The sequence below is a fragment of the Apium graveolens genome, chromosome 7 (genome assembly GCF_009905375.1).
Source record: "Apium graveolens cultivar Ventura chromosome 7, ASM990537v1, whole genome shotgun sequence".
Taxonomy (NCBI): domain Eukaryota; kingdom Viridiplantae; phylum Streptophyta; class Magnoliopsida; order Apiales; family Apiaceae; genus Apium; species Apium graveolens.
In genome coordinates, this window is record NC_133653.1 from 68305829 (window position 1) to 68312484 (window position 6656).

Consider the following 6656-nt stretch of genomic DNA (forward strand, 5'->3'; position numbering starts at 1 on the left):
GTCTTATGACATAAGCTTTATTAGACTCTAGATTGAATTCAAGCCCCTTAATACCAAGATATGTTCTGATCTGTGCAGTATTAGGCTTCATATCAACAATATCACCATTGTGATTTCTGTACTTTGGAACATATCTGCTGTCAGACTTAACAGAATAAAGTCTTTTCTGTCTCTGAATCTGTTCCTTTAAGTAGTTTGCAGCAGTCTCTGTTATTCTGTCATCCACTTGAAGTAAGAATAATACATGCTCCAATTCTTCAAAATACTTCAATGGAATGGCATTTTGTCTTATATGATAAACCCTACCATCTGTCATGAAATACAACATGATGTATTCTTTCAAGAAGGTATGGTAAACCATCTGTACAGATTCTAGTTGATTCAATCTCTCAGGAGTTGCTCCAATACCTGGTTTACTCAAGGAAGTTGGATCATCGGTAGTGTCGTGTACTCTTCTTTCATCAGCACTTCCCAATCCAGTTTTATCTCTAGCTTCCCTTCCAGTAACTACTCTTGCTTCAAAACCACTTGAAGTAGTCTTCAAAGATTGAGTCTGTTTTGCTTTAGTGAATCCTGGTAGGAGTGTTTTAGATTTATTTTCTGATATCAAGTTAACTTGAGCACTGTCAGAGGTTACTTGCTTCTTCTGAATATCAGAACTTACAATTTCTTGACTCTGAACAACTTGAGCCATGTCAGAGGTTGTTTTAAGAACTTTTCTTGAAGTCAGAGCAAGATTATCTTTTCCATCAGTAATTTCTTCTTCCTCAGGAGGTACATAAGGCTTGATAGGTTCACCAACCTTTTCTTTACCCTTGGATCTTGGATCTATCTGTGGTTGTGATCTAGCCAAAGTTTCTTCAGTATGTATCCTTTCTTTGATCACAATGCCTTTAGGTTTTGGAAGTAACTTTTTACCAGAAGCTTCAGAATTAGATGTGACTTTCTCTGATTTAAGTCTGGCTTCTTCTTCCTTTAAACTTTCCAAGTCCATCCCTGGATTTTCTTGAAGAAATAACTGTCTTGACATTTCCTCATCAAGATCTAGAAGTTCATCAGAACTTATCCTTTTACCAGCAGCAGAACTTATTCTTTTCCCAGTATCAGAACTTGTTCTGTGACTAGCTTGTCTTGATGTAAACCTTCTACCTTGACTATGACCACCACCCATTCCAGAGTTTCCTTGGTCATCTTTTCCATCATCCTTTCCTTGCAGTGACTTGTTGGTTTTGCATTTGGACTTAATTACCTTCTCCCCCTTTTTGGCATCAGCAGGTAATAAAAGAGAGATAAGTAGTTCCACTGAGGTCTGGATTTCAGTAAGTTGCGATTGCTGAGAAGCTTGATTTGTCAGAATTTGATCAATCTGAGCTTGTTGCTTCTCTTGAGTTTTCTCAATATAAGCAACCCTGTCAATGGTAGGTTGGAAGAACTTTTTCTTATCAAGTTTCCAAACTTGTTCCTGTTTAATAAAGTTCTCCTGAATCTTGTGTAGCTCTGCATGAGTGTTGGAATGAAGACCTTGTAGATGTTTAGTACTCAATGCAGTGACTCTAAGCTGGATTTTAAAATCATCAGAATGTAACATTTCATCAGCTTTAGTCAAGTGCTCAGCAAGATGTAAAGCATTTGGAACACATGAAACTGAGTTCCATTCCTTAGTCCACTCCTGACCTGCAGGAGTTTCACTCCAAGGTACTGGTGCATCCCTGATAACAAACTCCTTTAGCAGTTCAGACTTAGGAAGAGTCAGTGGAGGAGTATGTCCTGAAGGACCTGCTTCATCAGCATCTACAGTTGTAGCAGCTTCACCAGTATCTCCAACATTTGCAGCATCAGAACTTAAAGAATCAGTATCTTCTGATAAGACAACTGTATGAGTAGCAATGGAGGCTTCAACATCCTCTAATTGCTGATCTGATACTAAGTTCTGATCAACAGCCATATCCTGATGCTCACCTAAAATCTGATCATCATCTTGATGCAGAGAAGGTGTTAGTGATAACTCAGGAGTTTGAACAGCATCAGTAACAGGTGTTGTGGAAGGATTATTTGCTGTTGGAGCTTCTAAGAAAAGTATTTCAGGCACAACCAAGTTCTGAATATCAATTTCAGCACTTGTGCCTGGATCAACAAGAGATATAGAAGGTGAATTAGCCTTGTCAGATACAGGTTCCTGAGATGGAGTTGATGGAGAAGAAGTGACTGGAGCAAATTCCTTGTCTTGTGAGATCAGAGATTCCTGATCCCCTTCCTTAGCTGCTTCCTCCTCATCATCTGAAACTGGCCTCTGTGCCCTCTGTTTCTTGTACTTCCTTGTTGATTTGGATTCCTTGGGAGTTGCAGGAACCGTCATACGTCTAAGCCTCTTGAGAAGCCTAGAACCCCCAATTGCAGAATCCTTCTGAGAAGTTGCCTTCTCAGCTTCATCTATCATAGGTTCTGAAGAGGGAATCTGATCCTCAGAATCTGATTCATCTCTCAAAGTAATCCTCCTCTTCTTCTGAGATGTTTGAGGAACAGTCTTTGTTCTCTTTGGCTTAGAGGATGTAGGCTTCACAGTAGGTGCTGAAGAAGAAGGTTGAGCAGTCTGTGAAGTGGAGAGATAGGATTTGAGATAAGTTCTGAGGGTAGGTTGAGTAGAATGAGAGGTAGGGACTGAGGTTGATGGATTTTGGTTATGGTGAGTTGGTTGAACATTTGAGTAAACAGATTTGTAAGTAGCAGGATCAGCATTTACCAGAATCTGTTTCACAGACTGAGGAATCTGTAATTGTCTCACCATTGATTTCTTTGTGTCAGCATTTATCAGGTCGTTAAAGTACCTTTTTGCAACCTTAAAAGGTGGGGTTTGAGTGCTGACTAACTGGGGTTCAGCAGTACAATACGTATAAATAAGTTGACAGAATCTAGCAAAATAAACAACATCTCGATCCTCTGTCATCCTATCCCCAATAAAACCAATTATTCCAGTTGCAAAATCAAAATGAGTTTGATGGATAATAGCATACCCGATGTGCTGACTCAGAATTGGGATGGCATCAAAATTTGAACACTTGTTGCCAAAAGCCTTGGTGATGCAATCGAAGAAGAAACTCCATTCTCTTCTGATATTAGCCCGTTTCAACTGTCCAAGTTTCGTCAGACTCTTTTCATATCCCAAATCAGTCATTAACCCCCGAAGGTCTGATTCCTCTGGTATAGAGAAGGTACAATCTTCTGGAAGATGTAATGCTCTTCGTACTGTACCAGGAGTGACTACATAGGAAGAATCACCCACTTGGAAGATAATACTGGGAGTTCCTCGTTTACCACCATCATCATAAACTCCAGTCCTCCAGAACCGCAGAACTTGTTGACTTGAAAATAATTCAGGCTGAGTTAAGGCGTACCCAACCTCACTATGTGCAAGAAGATCTTGCACTAAATGCAATTCAGATGGAGCTTCAGCATGATCAAGAATTGCAGCATAGTTGTTTGGAACAAACTTTGCTCCATCAATGATTAAATCCTTTGGTGCCATGTGAAAAAATATTGAAATTCAAGTATGCCTGTTAGGTGTGTGAGATAATGTCTGTATGAAAAACCAACGTGAGAAAGAATGAGAAAGAGAGTAAAAGTAAGAAGAGAGATAAAGTATAAAGAAAGTAAAAGATTAAAGAAATCTTCTCTCTGTTGTTCTTATACTCGAAGAAAAATGTTACCGTTGGACACCTGTCAGACATGCAGTAATAACGGATAGTTACTGGGCTCGAGAAAACAGGAATGATTACTTATCCAGTTGCCTTGATTCAAGGAAAAACCATTTCAGTTATCAAGAGACACAGGTTTAATTCAAAATTGAAACCGTTAGCACTGATTGAATTGTTTTTCACTGCAACATTAATATTCTGAAAATGAATCATGTTAAAAATGACCGAGATAATTTCGATGAATAAGTGCTGACAAAGAATCAGAACTTAAATAAAGACAAAATTTAAATGGTCATCAGAATATCAAGCAGGATTTAACAACACAGATAAAATAACTCAGTGACAAAATCTTGAAGTAAAAACAGTTTTCATTAATATATCAAGTCAATACATATATGAAATAGAAATTACATCAATACAAGATTTTCCCTAAGCTTCTAATCCTAACGTCAACAGCTTTAGTCCTAGCTAAGAAGCCTGACAAAGCTGAGGATGAAAAGAACAGGAAGAAGATGAGATTAAGTCATCCTCCTCTTCCTATCTTCGACAAAAAAGATAGCGAGTCGAATGATTCGCTCTTGCTGACGGATACGACGAAGGTGAAGGTCTCTTCGAACGGCCACCAGATCACGTTTGATAACCTCTGGAAATTGAATCCAGAGATTGTGAGGGATGTTGGTGATAGGGTAGGGAGTTGAAATTCCATTCAAAAAGACATGCACAGTCTCATCACCGTAATTGTAGAACCAGCCAAATTCAGCCATTTGTGATAGTAAATGAAAAACAAGACTGAATTTGTGATACAAGTGTGATGAGAAGACTAATGTGAAGTGGTTGCATATATAGGCAAGAGAATGCCAAGAGACACAAAGATATTGAATGCAGACAGGTAGAATTAATTCTACCTCGTCTCCCTAGACCTTGAAAAAGAATAACAGTCATTGGAAAAGGAATGTGCACATGTAACAAGAGTGAACTGTTCAAGGACGAGTGCCATTATGTTTTAACCATAGACTATTAATCTTCCACTTCAACATTTCGAAATTAATCTGAGACTGTTACCAAATTTTATTCACAGATAAGTCAAGTAAAGGGTTAGACTGAAAAATCAGAACTTAGACCTATACCAGAACTTAACAGTCATCAGAACATAATGTCTTAACTCGAACAAGGAATATCTATCTTAGTAAATACTCATACAAGTTCTTAGTTATGAACGTCAGAACTTAATCATCAGAACGTGTAACTAGAACTTGTCCTCAGAATTTGTGCAAAAGTGACACAATGACTGTTGATCTAAAATAACATAGACCACCACAGAAATTTCATCATTCATATGGAGTGATGTGTGTGTGCATTAAGCTAAATAACAGACAAAGAGTAAAGTCTGATCTACTTCAGTACATCTTAGAAATAAGTCATAATTAAAATTTTGCTAAAGAGCTGCCATTATCCTGAAACCTACTGATAAATGAGTTCATGCATGAGTTCACCTCTACTGTTTTTGTGCTAATTTTATGCATCTTTTGAAATTCTATTTTACAGAGGCTTCTCAGTGTAAGTGAGTCACGACTGTTTATCAGAATTTATGCTATTATCAGAGTATTTCTCCAGTAATCATAGAGTGTTGAACTGGATTACCTGTCATAGCAATAGCACTTTGATTATCACAGTAAATAGGGATTTTGAAATACGTTAACCCATAATCTAGTAACTGATTCTTCATCCAGAGAATCTGTGCACAGCAGCTTCCTGCAGCAATATACTCTGCTTCTGTATTTGATGTGGAAATTGACTTTTGTTTCTTGCTATACCAAGAAACCAACCTGCCTCCAAGAAATTGGCAGCTACCACTTGTGCTTTTCCTGTCAATTTTGCAACCTGCAAAATCTGCATCTGAGTAACCTATTAATTTAAAATCTGATTCTCTAGGATACCATAATCCTAGATCAGCTGTTCCTTTAAGATACTTAAAGATTCTTTTTACAGCTGTTAAGTGAGGTTCTCTTGGATCTGCTTGAAATCTTGCACAAAGACAGGTAGCAAACATGATATCTGGTCTACTAGCAGTTAGATAGAGAAGTGAGCCAATCATACCTCTGTAATCAGTAATATCTACTGAATTACCAGTATCCTTATCCAGTTTTGTTGCAGTGGCCATGGGAGTGGATGCACTTGAACAGTCTTGCATTCCAAATTTTTTCAGCAAGTTTCTGGTGTACTTAGATTGACAAATAAAAGTTCCTTCTTCACTCTGCTTGACTTGAAGGCCCAGAAAATAACTAAGTTCTCCCATCATACTCATCTGATATCTTGACTGCATTAGGTTGGCAAACTTTTTGCAAAGTTTGTCATTTGGAGACCCAAAAATAATATCATCAACATAAATCTGGATCAAAAGTAAGTCCTTGCCATGGTTGAGATAGAACAATGTTTTGTCAATAGTTCCTCTGTTGAATCCACTTTCCAGAAGAAACTGAGCTAAAGTCTCATACCATGCTCTAGGAGCTTGCTTAAGTCCATAAAGTGCTTTATCAAGCCTGTAGACATAATCTGGATGTTTGGAATCTACAAAGCCTGGAGGTTGTTCAACATATACTTCCTCTTCCAATTCTCCATTGAGAAAAGCACTTTTCACATCCATTTGAAAGACAGTAAACTTTTTGTGAGCAGCATAAGCCATGAATATCCTTATGGCTTCTAACCTAGCAATTGGAGCAAATGTTTCATCATAGTCAATTCCCTCATGTTGAGAATATCCTTTTGCAACCAGCCTTGCCTTGTTCCTTACAATTATGCCATCACTGTCAGTTTTGTTTCTGAATACCCACTTTGTACCAACAACTGATCTATTCTTGGGTCTTGGTACTAAGGTCCAGACTTTGTTTCTTTCAAATTCATTCAACTCTTCCTGCATTGCTTGCACCCAATCAGCATCTTGAAGAGCTTCTTCCACTTTCTTTG